At 38.9% G+C, this 21,116-nt stretch overlaps 1 long non-coding RNA gene across 2 annotated transcripts; it reads right to left on the reverse strand.

Annotated features, from left to right (window-relative positions):
* Window positions 1-8,089: 8,089 nt before the first annotated feature.
* Window positions 8,090-13,032, reverse strand: LOC131348328 (uncharacterized). 2 transcript variants are annotated; one of them, XR_009203920.1, is made up of 3 exons: window positions 12,550-13,032; window positions 11,573-11,738; window positions 8,090-8,816 (listed from the first exon to the last, which is right to left on the reverse strand). It is a non-coding gene; the product is annotated as an uncharacterized LOC131348328 (long non-coding RNA). The 2 variants fall into 2 exon arrangements; XR_009203921.1 differs by having other exon boundaries at window positions 12,483-12,571.
* Window positions 13,033-21,116: the final 8,084 nt, after the last annotated feature.

Here is a 21,116-nt window from a genome sequence, read left to right on the forward strand (position 1 = left end):
GTAATAACACTAAAACACTGTTTAAGAAGAACACTGAGTAATAACACTAAAACACTGTGTTTATGAAGAACACTGAGTAATAACACTAAAACACTGTGTTTATGAAGAGCACTGAGTAATAACACTAAAACACCGTGTTTAAGAAGAACACTGAGTAATAACACTAAAACACCGTGTTTAAGAAGAGCACTGAGTAATAACACTAAAACACCGTGTTTAAGAAGAACACTGAGTAATAACACTAAAACACTGTTTAAGAAGAACACTGAGTAATAACACTAAAACACTGTTTAAGAAGAACACTGAGTAATAACACTAAAACACTGTGTTTATGAAGAGCACTGAGTAACACTAAAACACCGTGTTTAAGAAGAACACTGAGTAATAACACTAAAACACCGTGTTTAAGAAGAGCACTGAGTAATAACACTAAAACACCGTGTTTAAGAAGAACACTGAGTAATAACACTAAAACACTGTTTAAGAAGAACACTGAGTAATAACACTAAAACACTGTTTAAGAAGAACACTGAGTAATAACACTAAAACACTGTTTATGAAGAACACTGAGTAATAACACTAAAACACTGTGTTTATGAAGAACACTGAGTAATAACACTAAAACACTGTGTTTATGAAGAACACTGAGTAATAACACTAAAACACTGTTTAAGAAGAACACTGAGTAATAACACTAAAACACTGTGTTTATGAAGAACACTGAGTAATAACACTAAAACACTGTGTTTAAGAAGAACACTGAGTAATAACACTAAAACACTGTGTTTATGAAGAACACTGAGTAATAACACTAAAACACTGTGTTTATGAAGAACACTGAGTAATAACACTAAAACACTGTGTTTATGAAGAACACTGAGTAATAACACTAAAACACTGTGTTTATGAAGAACACTGAGTAATAACACTAAAACACTGTGTTTATGAAGAACACTGAGTAATAACACTAAAACACTGTGTTTATGAAGAACACTGAGTAATAACACTAAAACACTGTGTTTATGAAGAACACTGAGTAATAACACTAAAACACTGTGTTTATGAAGAACACTGAGTAATAACACTAAAACACTGTGTTTATGAAGAACACTGAGTAATAACACTAAAACACTGTGTTTATGAAGAACACTGAGTAATAACACTAAAACACTGTGTTTATGAAGAACACTGAGTAATAACACTAAAACACTGTGTTTAAGAAGAACACTGAGTAATAACACTAAAACACTGTGTTTATGAAGAACACTGAGTAATAACACTAAAACACTGTGTTTAAGAAGAACACTGAGTAATAACACTAAAACACTGTGTTTATGAAGAACACTGAGTAATAACACTAAAACACTGTTTATGAAGAGCACTGAGTAATAACACTAAAACACTGTGTTTATGAAGAACACTGAGTAATAACACTAAAACACTGTGTTTATGAAGAACACTGAGTAATAACACTAAAACACTGTGTTTATGAAGAACACTGAGTAATAACACTAAAACACTGTGTTTATGAAGAACACTGAGTAATAACACTAAAACACTGTGTTTATGAAGAGCACTGAGTAATAACACTAAAACACTGTGTTTATGAAGAACACTGAGTAATAACACTAAAACACTGTGTTTATGAAGAGCACTGAGTAATAACACTAAAACACTGTGTTTAATCGTGAGAAAGAAATGACTTGGTTTTTTTTAAATAAGAAAGGAATTAAACAAATAAAGAAAATAAACAAATAAATAAAAATCAATGAAGACATATTTTGGGATAGCAAGTGGTGTACCTTGTAGGGATGACCAAGTAGGTTATTTTGGTACTAGTTTTGGGGTCACAGGGTCACATGACCTAGAAGCTATTGAATAAATATTGAATAAATATATATAATTTATACACTGTATTCCTTTGCTGCTGATAGCAGCATTATTACTTTGAGACTACTGACTCAGGACACTTTAATTTAAAGGCTTGTGTGTTTGTTCCTTGTAGTAAGTGATGCAGCTCAGAAGAGCTACGTATTTGCTTGTGGTTTTTTCCTCGCTATTTTTCTCTTTTCCACTGCATTGTTTGCTTTTGTTCTATGTCTTTATTGATTGTTTCACTTAATACCAGGGGGTTAAAAGATTCTGTTAGTTACAGAGTTACAGTTACAGTAAATGGACTAAACGAAGCTTTAAGCAATAATCTAGTTATAATAATCTAGTTGCCTCAAACAATAATCTAGTTATTGTGCTGATTTTTCTACTCAATTTTTAAACTCTCTGGAATAAAGTAAGTGCATCAGTGATTTAGATAAAGAATGCTGTGATGAGAACATACTCCTGGAAGAGGTTGTTGATGCTATAAAATCTCTGAAGTGTATTAAATCACCTGGTAATTATGGCATCTTTGTAGAACTTTATAAACAATTCACATTCATTCTTGCCCTTTTTCTTTTAAAAGTTTTCTCTGAGAGTATCCAAAACCTCGAACTTCCTCCCAGTTTATCTCAGGGAATAAAATCCCTCATCCCCAAATGGAATGGAATTACCTTGTTAAACAATGACTATAAAATTTTGGCCCCAGTATTCTCCAAAAGAATCAAGAATGCTCTCAATTCTATAATAGATGAGTCACAATCTGTCTTTTAAACTTTTTAGACTACTCAAATTTGATAGCTGATGATAGTTTTCTTCTATTTCTAGATGTTTATAAAGCTTTTGATACGTTTGAACACAATTATATTTTTCAGTGTCTTAAAAAATATGGATTTGGGGAATTCTTCTGTAATGCCATTAAAGCCTTGTATAGAAAAGGTAACAGTTCAGTGATTATAAAACATGGTTCAACTCGACGTTTTGACACTTCGAGAGGCATTAGACAGGGATGTCCAATCTCCGCTTACCTTTTTCTGATTGCAGCTCAGCTTCTTTGTGATCAGATAAAAGCGAGTAGTTTAAGAGGTATATCCATTGCTGGAAGAGAGGTGATTATCAGACAACTTGCAGATGACACAACCCTTTTTCTTAAAGATGCTACCCAGATTCCCCTGGCAATTAGGGCTGTCAGTTTATTTTCAGAAGCCTCTGGCTTACAATTACATTTACAGAAATGTGAACTCTTTGCTATTAAAGACTGTGCTGATTCTTTTCTTCATAATATCCCAGTGAAAGATAATGTCACTTATTTAGGGGTTCTAGTTGTGAAAGACCAAAATGAAAAATGTACTCTTAATTACAAACCACTTATTGATAAGACTCAGAAAAGATTTAACCAGCAGTTACAAAGAGATCTTTCATTAAGAGGTAGAGTTCTTCTCTCTAAGGCAGAAGTTCTTTCAACACTTATGCAGCTCAGTCTGTCCCTCTAGACCCCAAACTTGGTAAAGTTGTTGATCAGCTTCTTTTTCATTTTTTATGGAAGCGATCAGTTCATTATATTAAAAAGTCTGTCGTAATGAACACACTTGAAAAAGGTGGTCTCAACTTCTTAGACTTTAGTACTCTAAGTTACACCTTTAAGATTAACTGGCTAAAACAGTTTAGGAAGAACCCATGGTCTTTGTGGAACTTCATTCCCAACTACTGTACATCTTTTCCCAATTTGGTGGTCTCGAATTCCTTTTGACCTGCAACTATAAAATGGATAAATGACCAGCTACTCTCTGAGCTTTTCCCAGGCAGGTTCTTTTGGCTTGGTCCCTGATATTCAAGCACAACGTCTCACCCCATAAATATTTTATTTGGAACAATTGTAATGTTCTTTATAAGAATAAATCCATATTTTTCCAAGATTGGTTTGACAAGAACATTCTATTGCTCAGTCAGTTACTTAATTCTCAAGGCCTCTTATTTTCCTACAAAGAATTTCTTGATCATTTTCAGTTTCCTTTCTCGCCAAAAGAATTTTCTATAGTTATGGGTGCTATTCCATCAGGTGCTCTCACCTTATTGAAGGGTACTCATTCATCACTACCAGCCTCCCTTAGCCTGACTGATAACTTCATTAGTAAGCTGTGCTTCAGTTCTCCTGGCAAAAGCAACAATAAAACCATTCGCTCATTATTCTAGAAGGATACTGTCCCTTACCATATGTTACTACTTACTGGAGTAATGCAGTAGGGATCTCCTGGAAGAAAGTATGGATGCTTCCACATACCATTTTCTGCCCATTAAAAAAGTTTCCTACAAAATAATTCATAAATATTATCCAGCAAACCATGACTTAAAAAAGTTTAAAAGTGATATTTCCTCCAGTGTGACGCCTTTGACGAAACTGTTGTTCATCTATTTTGGAATTGTTCTTTTACAACAATGTTTTGGCAAGATTTACTTGATTTTTTTTTTAGATCTAAAATGTATAAAGACAGTGTTTTATTTTGGAAGGACGTTGTGTTGGGATTTACTGATTACAGTCCTGCTGAAAAACATCAAATCTTCAAAATGAGCCAAATTCTGATATTGGCAAAATTTCACATTCACAAATCTAAATCCTCTAACTCCAGACCTCTATTTGTTGTATTTAAAAAAGAATTTAAGCAATAACTTTCATTAACTGAGTTGTCACAGAACAAAAAAGCTTGGAAACTGTGATCTTTTCCCAGTTTTCGATGGCCTGCTCTTTCTTCTGGTTTGAGTTGTATCTGATTGTATCCCTCTTGTATGTTTGTTTGGTTGCTGTTTTCTCATTACTGTGTTTCCTTTTCTTTTTTCCCTTTTTTTTGTCTTTCCTTCATTTGCTGTATTCTGATATTATGTTTGTTTGTTCAGTTGTTGTGCACTATTCTCTGTACTGTTTCCAAGCAATTAAAAAAAAAGTAATAAGATGCACAAATTCCATCCAGTCTGTTGTCTGCCTGTTTATTATTATTTATGAATGAAGAAAGATAGTGAGGGTCAGCCGGTTAATCACAGCTCACCCTGTAAATCTTTCGGCCGATCAGGACAAATCCGTTCTAGGACATCAGCAACTGGACATAGCCAGGACAAGGCCAGAATATATTAGAAGCTTACTTTCTGTCCTTAGCTCTGTGTTTTGTAATTATAAGTTGTTATGTTGTTTATGTAGCACCAGGGTCCTGGAGAAACGTGGTCTCATTTCACTGTGTACTGCATCAGCTATATGTGGTCAAAAGGACAGTCTTGACTTGACTTGAATGTATTCTTTGTTTTATCATCATTTATAAGTCTATTTAGGCGTGTGCTTTAACATATATATTTAATAATATAAATATTGGTAGTTTGTTTATAGATTTCTATACTGTGTTAGTATTTTATAATAATTTATCACTTATGTATATTGTTATGGTGTGTGTCTTGTGCTGTATTATTCTTGTCTATGTAAAAAAAAGACAATATTTCGGACCAGGTCGGTGTGGATCAATCCTTGTCTGAGGTGGGATTCGGACCGGGTCGGTGTGGCTCAATCCTTGTCTGAGGTGGGATTCGAACTGGATCAGTGTGGATGGGAGGAGGACTTGAATTTTTGTAAAAAGCTTTTGTAAAAAGCACATTAAAAAAAAATTACAAAACAGGCGCATATAAATCACACGTGGCATTCTGACTCTCCTTTCCTTTCTTTTCTTCTCTTTTTTCTTCCTTCCTCTCCTTCCCCATTTTTTTCCTTTCTTCCTCACCTGAAACAGACTATTGTTCCCCAGCTTGTGCTTCTACAGCAATGTTGAAAGATTCCATAAAAACACTCCTAAACCTTGTGGAAAACCTTCCTAGAAGAGTTGAAGCTGTTACAGCTGCAAGGAGAACTCCATATTAGACCGTACGGCTTAAGAATGGGGTGCCATTCAAGTTCAGCTGCAAAGAGAGACAAAAACTTTTGGTCATAAAGTGTATATAAAAATAGTGCTTAACTTGCTCATCTCCACTTGTTGCAGGTCTATTCGTTTTACTGTACTGTACTCATTTTCCAAACACAAAGTTTTGAAGCATGCCTAGGGTTAGGCACGTTAAGGGAAAACATCCCCACCCCACATTAAGCATCGGGAGAGCACGGTGTTGAACACGAGACTTGTGGACCACGTTGGAGCACGAGGTACACTGGCGTGGTGCACCCCACACACAATCACGTCACGGCCTTAAATACAGCCGGAGCATCAGTGGATTGGCAGAGCGTCATGACGTCAAAATGATTGACAGTTGAGTCAGCCAATAAACACCGACCTAGAAGCGGAGTAAGAAACAACACAAAAGGAGCGAGGAAAAAAACATAATATACACAAAACACACGTGGAACGTAACAATAGTGTATATGCTTATGTGTTTGTATGTGTGTAAATATAGCCAACTTCCTCTATACCACTGACAATAATACAATAATCCTCTATAATACTGACATTTTGCCTTTTATCTAAACGTTTCAAATCAATACATTAAAAATAAATTATCATTCATCTGCAATATTAAGATGTATGTAAAGAAATCCCACCATGGATACAAGAGACATGTTTATTTCATGAACTGAAGTTTCTTAGGACAACATGGGTTAGAAAAGGTACAGACCAGTAAAAAAAAATAAAATAAAAAAATAAATAATAATAATAATAATAATAATAATAATAATCTCATGGCTTCATATAAATAGTCATTTATTCATACACAAGAAATTTGATGAAATAAAATGTAAAATGAAGACCCGGAAGTCCGAGCCCTCTGAGATATCCCACTCAATACGTTACACACATTCATATCAATTACATGACACACACACACACACACACACACACACACACACACACACACACACACACACAGGGACAAGGTGGATATGAACTGATATGCTCTAAGCTGTTTTATTTCTCTCAGTATTGGATGTGTTAGGTCTCTCTGTACGCCGTCGAGAGTGCAGCTTCAGACGATACCTGTGGAATACAGCTGGAGAAGTTGGAGCTTTTATTTTATTACTATTTATTTTTTTACTTTCCTTACCTGTCTCCTTAATAGTCTGTTATCAATGTGGATGTGTTATGGTGATGGATACAATAAATGTTCTTTGATGCATAGAAAATAAATGATAAAGCAGAAATCAGTTTGCGAATCCTTTTCACTTCAACCGGTCCTGTTACAGTCTGCAAGGTCTTTCCTCTTCAGAAAAGTCAGATGATCACTTATACTTTTACCACTTTTACCCTGACATCAGACTTGTAGTCTTTCAACAAAAGGCTAGCAGTATCTGTGGTGCTGGCCCCAGCAAGCTGAAATCACCATAAGATGTTTAAGTGACTTTGTTAATGTAGGATTTTCCAATTCAACCTTGACAACACTAACCATATGCAATTTTATAGACATTACACTAATAAAAATAATAACTAAATACTCAGACATTTTACACACACTTAATTTTATTTATTTATTTTTATAAGACCTTGATGGCCCACCACTGCTAATGATACATAACCCACGCGAGTGCTGAATTTAGCCTACAGTACTAGTTTTGCTAAGCTAATAGACACTTCCAGGTGAACAAAATTGGTGAAATCACAAAAAAATAAAGTAATTATGAGCCAGTTTTACTCTATCCTAAGCCGAGAGTCAGGCACAGTATGGTTTATGTAGGATCTGGATTTCTGAAGGGAAGATAAGGATTTTTTAATGCTATTTAACAAGCTAGCTTATTATTTCTGTGGTTAAAAAAATAAAATTTCATTTTGCTTGTTTTTGTCTTTGTTACTGTCAAAATATTAGTTATAATTTCAGGTGTAGCTTTTTGAAATAACAATCACAAAATAATCTTTTGATTTTATTTTCATTTAACACTTGAATTTTTACACAGAAAATGCCTTCATTTAATTTCTCTTTTCATCGCCGTCTTTGCACATATACGAGAATAAAAATAGCAAGCGAGGGATTTACATTTTAATTTTGGTGATAAGAAAATACCACCTATAGTGAGGTGTAGTAGAGGTGACATTTTGAGGGGGGCATAATCCCAAAAAAACAGAAATCTGCTATTACACACCCGCCTTCCAAGAACTTGGACAACGTGATGCAAACACCAGCATGTGTGTGTCTGTATCAGAAGATGGTGTGGTGGGACACAGACCTGTGTCCAGATCTTTAGATTTAAAACACTGACGCTTGCCTACAAAGCCAAGAATGGACCAGCTCCATCTGACCTCAAATCTCTTATTACTCATATCACACTGTACCTCGCTCCCTCAGGTCCACTAGCACTGCTGGACTGGTCCACCATCTCTCAGGGTAAGAGGTAGGTCTACATCTAGACTCTTCTCTGTTCTGACACCAGGGTGGGGGAATGAACTTCCCTTAGGTGTCTAAAGCCGAGTCACTGACCGTCTTCAAACAAAGGGTGAAGACCTGCCTCTTCCTGAAACACTTAAACTAGTGCTTATTTATCCCTGTTTGCTTTATTTTTAAAAAAATAAATAAAAATATACATTGTGCTGTAATTCCTCCTAACAGAGTTTCAGGCTGCTGGTATCCTGAGTCTGTACCCTTATGAACCAGTGTTGTGTTTATTGATAGACTTCACAGCACTATTGTACATCGCTCTGGATATGGGCATCTGCCACATGCAGTAAAATGTAAATGTAAATAATGTTGGAAATATTAAGAATCTGTTTTTCTTTCCTGTGCTAAAAGAAAGCCCATATTTCTGTCCTTTCTTCTTCACCTCATGTCACACCTTTTTCAACAAATCCTTATTTACCATTTTATTATTTAAAATTTTATAAATGCTAGTACATAAAGCTAAGTGCTAGGTTGTTATATGTACCTGCTTCATTTAAAAGGTTGAGGGTGTCATCAAGTCCTCCCAACAGGACCGCCCATGCAAATTCCTCCTCAATCTGAAAGAGAGACAGAGAGGGAGAGAAAGAGAGAGAGAGAGAGAGAGAGAGAGAGAGAGAGAGAGAAAGAAACAGTGGAAGTAACCTGGAGCAGTGAATAAAAGCATGAAAAACTGTTTCTCTCTGTGAACAAAAAGGACAGTCATGTGCAATATCAGGATTTAAAACAGAAATAAAAGAGTTCACAGAGATTATACAGTGTAAAATCCTCCATTGGAGGTTGGCAGCTTTTTTGGTTAGTGGTGGTTTGTAAAGTTCCCTCCACTCTGGTTTAAAATCATCATCAAAACCATGTACACTTCCTCATGGGGTGTCCACCCTCCCACTCAGCTTTTTCTTATTTAAAACCTTTACACATGTTCTGTAGAGCAGCTTCCCCGACACTGACCCAAAGTCCATCTCCCCTTCGCCCCGACACTCCAGGAGGGGGCCTGCACACCCGTCGAGGTCAGGAGCGATGTTCAGCTGGGGAAAGGGATTGTCCTCTGCAGGACCAGTCTCTGTATGATGACAGTCCATCAGCTGAACATGCTCCTCTGATGTTAGTGCAGATTTCCAGCAGTGTAGGAGCTGATTGACAACACGCAGGGGCCGCAGTCCCATACGCGCTGCCAGGTCCTCTGCCCTCAACAAGTCCGACCCCGCAATGTTCACAAGCTCCCGGAGCGCTACAATCCCTGAGGAGATGAGAGTTCTGGACAGTGCAGGGACGGTCACACTGGATATGTCCAGTCGCTCGCCATACACCAGAGGCTCCTCCAGCAGCCAATGTAGTGTTCTGCAGCCTTTGTTTTGTTTCTTAAAACAGTTCCAGATTTTAAAAAGTCCACGGTAAAAAGCTGGTAATCCAGAAAAGTCCAGCATTTTTGTGTCCATTAAAAACAACGCTTTGTCCAGCCCCAGTCCTCGAACTGTGCGTAATAATCCACTGGCTGCTGCTCTCCATACTAGCTCTCTGGGTCCAGTGAGGAGCCTCTGGCTGAACTGGAGGCGGAAGGCTGCGGCTCTGCTGGACAGCTGGACCAGCCCCTGTCCTCCTTCCTCTTTCGGCAGATGGAGAACACTCTGAGGAACCCAGTGTAGCCCGTCCCAGAAGAAGTCCACCAGCAGGGCCTGAATGTTTGCTAGCAGGTTCTGCGGCGGATCCATGCATGCCAGCTTGTGCCAGAGGGACGACGCGGCGAGGTTGTTGATGACCAGCGTTCGCCCCCTGTAGGACAACTTGGGACCGGCCACTTCCACCTGCTCAGTCTGCCCTTTACATGCTCTACAGAGCCCTCCCAGTTTTTGTTTAAAAACTCGTTGTTCCCCAGGTAGACACCCAAATATTTAAAACCAACTCTTTTCCATGCTAAGCCTCCTGGTAGTGACGGTTGCCCACCTCCCCACTCCCCAACTAAAATGGCTTCACTCTTTGACCAGTTGACCTTGGCAGAGGATAAAATCTGAAAGTCATTTAAAATATCAGTTTAACATTCACATCATTCTGTGTGTTTATCATCACTACCAGATCATCTGCATAAGCTGATAAACATATTGAGGCATTAGCATGTGGTATATTAAAACCAGAGAGATTACTTCTTAACTTATTTAAAAGAGGTTCAATAGCTATAGAGTATAACATTCCAGAGAGGGAACAGCCCTGCCTGATCCCTCTGTACACTCTAAAAGGAGCACATAAACCACCATTAACCTACACTCTCAATTTCACTGTACAACACCCTCATCATGGCTATAAAACTTGGGTTGAACCAAAAGGCTTCCAGCACCTTCCACAAATATTCATGCTCAACCCGGTCAAAAGCCTTTTCCTGATCTAGAGAAATCAGACCAGTCTTTAAGCCCAATAGCCGGGAGATGTCCAAAATGTCACGAATTAAACACACGTTATCGAATATGGACCTATCAGGCACACAGTACGTCTAGTCCTGGTGAATGAGCTGCTCCATTACCTTAGTCAGTCTGGAGGCTAATGCTACTGAGAGCAGCTTGCAGTCAGTGCACAGTAGTGAGACCGGGGGCCAGTTTTTCAGGTGGGTCAGGTCTCCCTTCTTCGGTAGCAGGGTCAGGACGGCCCTCCTGCAGCTCAACGGGAGTTCACCTCTCCGCATGCTTTTGAAACACATCATTTGAAACACTTCATATCATCATCAGAAGAAACAAAGATGTTGTAATCAAATCCTTCAACACTGAATTTAAAAACAGCATTAAGCTCCTCTACACCTTCTTTCAGAACCATAAACACCATCCTCCTAAAAGAAACCATGTGTTTGACCAGTGGGGACTTACAACCAAGGGGGATTCTCTTAATAGGGGAAACAATTCGCCCGTACCGAGACAGCTCTTTACAGATGGCCTCATCTGAAATAAAAGGAGGGGCATTGGACAAAATGACCTTCTTAGATGGGGAACTGAGGGGAGAAACCAGTATTGACTCATTATTCACCACAATACCCTTCTGAATCAGATTTCTGACTTTTTCAACATTATTCAGAAACACCACAATGGCACTGTTCATTCTGGAGGCAGAGACAATGTTCTCATGCGCCACCACGTAACCGACTGCTAAACAACATTCTTCAACACTCACCGGACACACAACACGGACACCGTGCTGGCAAGTCAGACTCTCGCGAGAGACAGAGAGAGAGAGGGAGAGACAGAGAGAGACAGACAGACCAAGAGAGAGAGATAGATGTAAAACTTTGCCACAAACACCTTATATTGGAGAACACAACTTCAAATGTCCAACATACCTGGGAAAGCTCAAATGAAGTCCATCACAGGTGGTTTCTCGAGGATTACGTCTTTTCCACACAGGGAGAAGGTTTTTGTCTTCTTTTTGTTATTCACTTTGTTGTTGTCTCTTTTCTTGTACTCATACAGAGAAGCTCAACTCTCTGCTTGTCCGTCCATCCGTACCTAAAAGTAAAAAAGAAAGTAAAAAAGAAAAAATATTTAGCTCCTTCCTTGAAATCTGGACTGTCCACAAAGCACACATCAAGATAAAGACTAAACTAACAAGTCAACACCAACAGAACGTTTCAGTCAATAAAATAAAATAGACTTTCTATTCTCTAGTCATCGTCATTATAATGAAAAGGTCCATTCTTCCCACAAGTTATTGGGTAAGGTAAGCTTTTATTCTGAAAGGAGGCCCATTTCCTCTTAGCTGCTTCATTTTTAATGGACATTTTATGCCTGTTTTAGTTTAGTCAGCTGTTAAGGTTATGATTAATGATCATGTTTTCAGCAGTAACACACCTTAGTGAATCATTTAACATCCACTTTTAACCTTTCTAGCTTTAGAACATCTTTAACTAGAACATTACTATGAATTTCTACATTTTTTGTACAGTAAATGTGTCCTGTTAACCAGAATGGGCTTTTAACCAGGAAATAACAGGATTTATATCAAAACCATTTCTATCTCAACATCATTTACCTGTGTCAATCCAAGGCTTAGTAATGGCACAGACCAAGCTAGCGATTAGCATTAGCGATTAGCATTAGCTGCTAGCGCGATTATTTATTTATTTATTTATTTGCAATGATACAAAAAGACACCAAAGCATGTAAACATTAGACATCATTCTCACAAACTCCCGACTGGTTTTTATGAACAGTATCTACAACAATATCAAGTATGCTGTCATTTCATCTTACCATATTAGCCACAGCTACAAGTACGAGCACTAACCCCTAGGATACGACAGGTCCCACCCCTACTTACAGCTGATAGGCTGGGGAGCCGAACGCAATCCCTCTGCGGATTGGACAATTCAACCGTCACTCAACTCGACTGAAACAACCCGGAAGGCAGAACGGAGCTTGTCCATAAATAACAGTCCACTGACCAAGTCTGGACAAGTTGGAACCACTAAATATGCGCTTGGCGTCAGCATTAAGGGCCGGATTACGATAGTTCCGTGGAAATAAGTCAATAAATCCACAAATAATCTTAGCTTTACTGCCGAGCGCAATCAACAAACCCTTGTATTAAAAGAGCCGTAGGTGCAGTGGGACACGCCCACAATGGAATACTCCAAGATACAAATACGTTCAAAAATGCCATTTCAAATTCGTTCCTTTAGAAAATAATGAAATACTAGTCCTCGCCATGTCTAGGAGTCTGTGTAGAAATGTTTAAAGGATGGAAGGATGTTGTCGCTCTCTTCTTCGTACCATAAATAGCATTCATGTCCTACTGTATTATTGTGTTTGGTGAGGTAGCGCCAAGTGACCTCTCACGTGTATGTCACGTGTATGTAGCTGTAATTTTGCAATTTCCCATAATTCCCGTGGGTGGGAGTCACGTGACGTGATGTGACGTCAACCGGACACACGTCACTCACTTCCCCTCATTGTGCTGAGCGGTTTGATACATCACATGTGTATGTTGCAGTAACATTAGCATCAACGTTAGCATTAGCATTAATGTTAGCATTAGCGTTAACATTGGCATTAGCATCAACGTTAGCATTATCATTAGCATTAACATCAACATTAGCGTTAGCATTAATGTTAGCATTAGCATCAACATTAGCATTAGCATTAATGTTAGCATTAGCGCTAGCATTAGCATGAACGTTAGCATTAGCATGAGCATTAACAATAGCATAAGCATTAACCTTATCATTTGCCTTAACATGAGCATTTAATATAGGGTGCCAATACTTTTGTGATGTCAAAACTTTTGGAACTCTCCACCATTTACAATGGAGGTCTATGGGACAAAATTCCACTTTGAGCTTCCATACCGGGAATACCGGAATTCTGATCGCTTATAAAAGTCATAGCACATCTTTCCCGGACAAGCCGCACGATTTGACACCTCATTCGTGGGTCTACGACAAACGGTGCGGGACTAGTTAGCGGACAAAATTTGTACGGAAGAAGAAGAAATATAATAATAATAATAATAATAATGATGATAATAATAATAATAATAAGTATGAGGAATAATAATAGTGATGCTTTGCATAGCAAGCACCACTAATTAATCAGCAAAGACAATCGTCACTAGGGATAAGGGATACCACAATTTTTTAATGTGATACGAAACAGATTTTTGTTACAATTTTAATGGCACTGATGCCACTTATTATTTTAAATGTGGATGTGATTTTTCAAAATAATGTTCATTTTAGAAAATAGATCATTACATGTAAAGGCAAATTACAAAGACATACTGGCCATTAATAGCAAATTACACAAAATATACACACTGTACACACACACACATAGTATAAATATTCATATACATGCATACTGGTATTCCTAACATTAAGGGGACATTCCAAACACAATTATTATCATACTGTACAAACTGTATATTCTATCTCCAGAAGGTCAGAATTTACTGGTATTATTATATTTGTGGGGATGTTTTTGGTCTCTGTAATGTAAGTAATACTGGTACCTCCCCTATACATGCAGAAGTGCATGCATGAGCAAACACACACACACACACACACTTGTATTCTTATTTACCTAACGGTAACAAGAGAGAGAGAGAGAGAGAGAGTACAGTTAATAGGGTTTGCCTCCCTTAAAACTCTCCTGTAACATCTTTTGTAGGACAGAGGGAGACTGGACAGAGGAAGACTGGACAGCTTGTTTTTGTTCCACCTCTTTATAAGTTTCAGTGTGTGTGTTGTCTGGAAGTGTTTAAAAAGGTTGAATAAACTCGCCAAACACTGGGGGTGACCAGACGTGACACACACACACACACACACACACTGATACAACTACGACTCTACTGTACTGTGTTACACTGTAGTGGTGAGTAATCATTACACTTCCTCTTCCTGTACACATTGGTTCCCTCAGCAGCCTCCCTTTATTCTCCCTCTTCAAGTTACTCAGATAAAAAATGATCAGCTTGTCCTGTTACTGAGAAATTGCAAAGAAGTAAAACACTCCTGTCATGAAGATGTCTGAAAACAAATAGAAAAACATAAAAGGAAACAATAAAAGCTCTGATCTGCATCAGGTCCTTCAGAAAGACTGAGAAAGCACTGTATAAGGAAGAGGAGGAGCAGGAGGAAGTGATGAAGGACACAATGCGAGGCGCTGGTCCTCATCACGGCGAGAGACGCGGGTATAAACCCGGGTTATATAACACTAGCGCCACCTGCTGTTCAAACCCTAACTAATCACCTCCTTTTAAACCCTTACATGCTGTCCGTGTCAAAGTGACATTTCCACAGTAAAAATACCCTAAATGCCATTGTTTTAGCCTGAAATAGCATAAGACTGATCATATATGGTGACCACAAAGAAGTCATACAGGACCTGCATTAACAAAACAAAATAATCATCAAACAATCAAATTAGTATACATTTACATCTGAGCTAACTGTGATCAAAAGAGAGATACAAAGAGTGGTTCTGGGGTCATGAGATTATAAAGGTGAGCTGACCTGAGCTGCCATTTCTGTGAGGTTATGGCAACAAGACCTACTGTACAAGAGCTCCTCGATCCGATCCTCCGGGATGAGGAAGCAGATAGTGGTTTGGAAGTGGAGGTGTCAGAGCGGGAAGATGACATGGAGGATTACAGCCTCACTGATGAATGTTAGAAGCACATGGCATAAGGGTGCAAACGTCAGCACTCAGAAGGACAGAAACTACCCTCTAAGTTCATTCTAAATAGACCTGGAATTCAACATTTGCTGTGATTTGGACATTTATTATGAAGGAATTTTAAGCCATACAGTGAAGGCATGAAATATGACCAGTGTGTGTGTTAACAGAAGCTGATGATGATGATGATGATGATGATGATGATGATGTAGTCACTGAGGAAGAGAAGGAGAGTAAAGAACTATCAGATGCTGAGCAGTGTGGAGAATCAAAAGGAGATGAAATTCCAAAAATGCAAGAGGTACAACGTCCTGATCCAACTCAGAGAGGATGGATAACAGAAGACATTAATATCAAAGAAAAAAAGGAAATTCATTTATAATCTCAAACTCAGGCAAGTTGTAGAGAATAGCTGATCAAATTTATGCTTGTGCTTCGCTTTGTTTGTGTACCCTGTGTAGTTTGTGTTTTTTTCTTTTTTTCTATTCATTTTCTTTTCTTTTGAATGGAATATACTGTGATCACTATAAACTGTAGGGAGGTTCAAGCATTGTGTTTATATTGTTTTTACCTGACATTATTAATAACAATTAATTTTGTTTAAAAAACAACAACAGTAATTATTTATATACACCAATCAGCCATAACATTGTGACCACTGCCATTTGAAGACTGAGTATCTCTTCATCATGGCACCTGTTAGTGGGTGGGATATATTAGGCAGCAAGTGACCATTTTGTCCTCAAAGTTAATGTTAGAAGCAGGAAAAATGGACAAGCGTAAGGATTTGAGCTTTGAGCTTTGAGCCCTTGTGGGGTGTTCCCGGTCTGCAGTGGTCAGTATCAATCAAAAGTGGTCCACAGAAGGAACAGTGGTGAACCGGTGTGACAGGGTCAATGGGCGGTCCAGGCTCAATGATGCACATGCACGAGGCTGGCCCGTGTGGTCCGATCCAACAGACAAGCTACTGTTGCTCAAATTGCTGAAGAAGTTAATGCTGGTTCTGATAGAAAGGGGTCAGAATACACAGTGCATCATGGTTTGTTGTGTATGGGGCCGCAGACCGGTCAGGGTGCCCGTGCTGACCCCTGTGCACCACCGAAAGCTCCAACAATGGGCATGTGAGCATCAGAACTGGATCACGGAGCAATGGAAGGTGGCCTGGTCTGATGAATCACGTTTTCTTTTACATCACGTGGATGGTCGGGTGCGTGTGCGTCTCAGCAGGATAATGCACCGTGTCACAAAGCAAAAATGGTCCAGGAATGGTTTAATGACCACAACAACCACTTTGAGGTGTTGACTTGGCCTCCAAATTTCCCAGATCTCAATCCAATCCAGCTTCTGGGACAAACATGGAGGCCCCACCTCACAACTTACAGGACTTCTGCTAACATCTTGGTGCCAGATCCCACAGCACACCTTCAGGGATCTAGTGGATTCCATGCCTCGACGGGTCAGGGCTGTTTTGGCAGCAAAAAGGAGGACCAACACAATATTAGGCAGGTGGTCATAAAGTTATGGCTGGTCGATGTATTGTGGTACAGCAATCCCCTGCTATATAGCGGTCCCGGTATATCACGGATTTTTATTTGGAACATTTAGGGGGTGTTTTAATGTAGAATGAGGGCACCAGGGCACGGCCCCCTTAAAGTTAGCCAGAGAAGAATGCTACTTTAACACGTTCACAATAACTTTATATTTTAATAATGAAATAAATTCATTTAGTCGTACTATTGCTCTGCTAGTCATATTATCATTTATTTAAAATGAAAAATCAAAACTGTATTTTGTACATTTGTGTGTACAGTCCTGCATTACTAACAGCTTGCACCCCCCCCAAACAACCAAATAAATAAATAAATAAAAATTTGGCACCTGCCGCTACTAGTCCTTTCTACAACACCAGCCAAGGGCCCACACGGAACTATTAAGTCAGTGTAGTTTCTGAAGTCATTATAAACACTAATTCCTTGCTGTCACAAGCTGACAGATGAAATGGCAGATCTCTGGAGGTGTGATAGTCTCCAAGTGGCTCTGTCCACGGCTGTCTCCTGGACACAGGCTGTCCATACACAGCATCCAAACATCCCAGTACACCAAACTAAAACATTTTTCTACATCCTGGACTTAAACACTGAGACTGTGTCTGAATCCCCAACACTAATTTATAAAGCTTCACAGCAAAATTGACATAAAAACTTCTGGATGCATATTTAAACAGAAATTTACAACAAGAACACAACATTTTATAAGTTTAGATCATTTATTTTTTTCTTTTATTTTTTTTATTGCTTTTCGTGCTGATCACAGGAGGAGTATCCTTAGGGGACGTCCTGCAAAATAAAGCAACATGCAGTTAGGTATGAAAATAAACTAGGATACAAATCAGTCCATATTTCCTTATTTTAAACCTTTTTCATTTAAGTAATTAAATATTCTTAATACATATGTGATTACATAATCACAGTCTGTTAAAGAACTCATTAAGATCGAATACAATCCATGTAATGTACACTATTATTGTGCCTTTTAATTTATTTTAATTAGGTATATTCTTAATGTCTAACCGCGATGTCCTGAGGTTCCCGAGGTTCCTGAGGTTCCCGAGGTTCCTGAGCAAACCACGTGTCCTCGATGATGTCCTTCAAAGCCAGCCGAGAGAGAGGCTCTTTAGTCAGGCACTGCAATATCAGCAACCTGCATCCTGTGTGCGCGTTGACCAATAAAAAATGACCATTATGGTTAAAACCACTTTGTTGTGCAAGTGTTACAGCTTTATTATCCAGGTGTAAATGTGATTCTTCTTCATTTTCTTACCTTCAGACAGAGCAGAATTTAAAGGTACTTCACTTTCTGTAATTTCGTTATTGGTCCTAAAGGGCAGGTGTCCGTGGACCAGCTGGAACAGGAGCACACCCAGACTCCAGACCGTAGCATCAGCTCCCAGATACTGTTTCTCACGTATCCACTCGGGAGGACAATAACAATAAGTTCCTGAGTGAGAAAGAAAAAAAAGATCAGAAACCTTCATGAAAATGACTCTCCACTGTATGGTCTTAGATTCTACCACATATGCATTGTACAATTACCTGAATAATGAGTGTAGGGATCGCGCTGCAACACGTCTCCACAGCCAAAGTCGATCAACTTCACCTTCAGAGTGTCAGTGTTGATCAGGATATTCTGAGGCTTGATGTCACTGTGAAAAACTCCATGATCACAGCAGTGACGAGCCGCCTGAACCACCTGCCACATGATGTGTCGAGCCTGTGGTTCAGACAGCACACCGTTGTAACTCTCACAATACTCACTCAGGTCCATGCAGGGACTGGGTCGCTCCAGAACTAAGATGATCCTATCGGACAGGTCAATCCATTCCAGCAGCTCCACCACATTCTCACAGACAGCCGGTGTGGACACCTTGCGCATCAAGGCTACTTCTAGGGGCAGGTACTCCGTTTCACCAGGCTAAAATGACAACACAGACATGACACAAAGACATGGTCAGTATGGGCTTGGAGTGAAACATCTACAACGCAGCAGGCATTACAGTGGAAAAGGTTCTGTGTCCAGATCAGCAGTCTTTCTCTCAGAACTGTTATGAATGACAGGTAATAAAATCTGAATCTGAAATATGATTGAGAAGTGAATTAGGAGTAAAATCAGTTTACTTACCAAACAGGTGTATTGGGCTCTGCTCTTCATCACAAATTTAATAGCGACCTATCGACATATACAGAACATAATTAGTAAACCTGTGGTAATATCATTTAGATATCAGCAAATAGAGGAAGGAACCTATCTCTTATGCAAAATCACATACATTAATCTCATGATGTAATGCTTTACATTTCCATTATTGTGGTGATTAGTGCTGTACACATGCAGACACAGTACCTCTCTCCCATCCTCTTTACGAACTCCAGCATACACCCTGCCATAGCCTCCTTGTCCCAATAGCTCTCCAGTAGTGTACTTTCGTGAAAAATCATCTGTTAAACAATCAAACAATCATTCAGTTCAACTGGAATCAGAAGGAAAGCGTTCACACATCAGGTAGCCTCTATGTACACTGTACATCGTGTTATCAGTTTATCACATATCCTAGAAATGTCCTGAAACACCGTGAGAGACACTGTTAAATATTCATAACCAACCAATTCAGAACAGATCAATTTGTTGGGGAACGAAAAAAAGCGCCGTTTATTTGAACTATTTTAGACCTTACAAAGTACTGACCAAAGTGTTTTTTTCCCTCTTTAACCCTACATTTTTTAAAGCATTTTTGTATAAACCTCTACAATAGTCTCCTATACACATTTATTGTTTTTCTTCTGCTTAAAAGCACAAAGTCCACCTACCTTCCATCGTGTGAGGGTCAGTTGTTGAATGTCTTATTCTCAAATGAAGTAGTAAGAGGTGTTAAAGACAAGTTAGTACTTGCAGTCATAGAATCAGAATCAGAACTCAGTGACATCACATAACCTGCAAGCCCCGCCCACCAAAGGGGTGCCATGACGATTCATCGAGTCTTATTCACTTCACCTCTCACTGCTCACAAGGTTATGGCTGATTGGTGTGTATATATATATATATATATATATATATATATATATATATATATATATATATATATAAACTGATCAGATTTTACTGTGTTTATTTGTTTAATATGTTCCTATGATATATATGATATATATTATATTTGCATATATCATATAAGTTCTCTTAACAGTAGATCCACTTTATCCACTCAGTAGAACTTCCAAAGCCCTGAAACATCATGGTGATGATATCACCAGTCCAATCACCTTGAATCCCATTAGGACTATTTATTTTTAAACATTTACTTAGTGCTTCGCATGTTTATTTTGCACTTCTGAGGTCAGGGGGAGGATTTGTGAGTTCTACCTGTGCCTCTGGGGTTTCCTCTGGGTACTTTGGGTTCCTCCATCAGTCCAAAGGTATGCGTTGTAGGCTGAATGGCTAAAGCATCAGTACTGTATGTGCAATTGTGCCATGAGATGGTTTGGTACCCCATCCAGGGCATCTCCTGACTTGTAGCCTGAGTCATCTGGCCCTGACAGCCTCCAGGTTTCCCCATGTCTAATGCCTGTAAAACAACACTCCAACAAAAACACTGATAAAAGTGTTTGCACAGAAGAGGGGAAAAAAGAAACTTCATAATAGTATTAATAAAATTTAACTTGCATAGTGCTGTACAAAGGTCCATGCAGGGACAAGACGACCCAACTGGACAGGTCAAGCTATTTACCAGGAGTAAAATTAGTTTACTTACAATGTTGATGTATTTGTCCTGGACAGGCTGTGCCACATATTTAATAGCGACCTGTCGACGTGTACAAAAGAATAATTGGTACATTTAAGTCAGAATAAGAGGTTAGCTGAAGCGTTTCTTCATCACAAAGCATTAAAGCGTTTGACTCACCTTTCTCTTCAGGACTGCCTGATGTAATGGACATTTCTTCCAGTATAGTGGTTTGAGAACCGCGTACACAGATTATCACCAGGACAGTCGTATTTCATCTGCACGATATAAACCCCTAATTTCCATCCCAGCAGATGCCTCAGTTCAAGTGAGGTGGGACGAAATTCCTTGCAAAAACTCTGCACCAAACTCATTCCCTCCCTCAGGAAAGCCACCCATCTCTCACCCACCTCAATATCTGACACAGACTCAGGACCATA

The sequence above is a fragment of the Hemibagrus wyckioides genome, linkage group LG28, assembly GCF_019097595.1.
Source record: "Hemibagrus wyckioides isolate EC202008001 linkage group LG28, SWU_Hwy_1.0, whole genome shotgun sequence".
NCBI lineage: Eukaryota > Metazoa > Chordata > Actinopteri > Siluriformes > Bagridae > Hemibagrus > Hemibagrus wyckioides.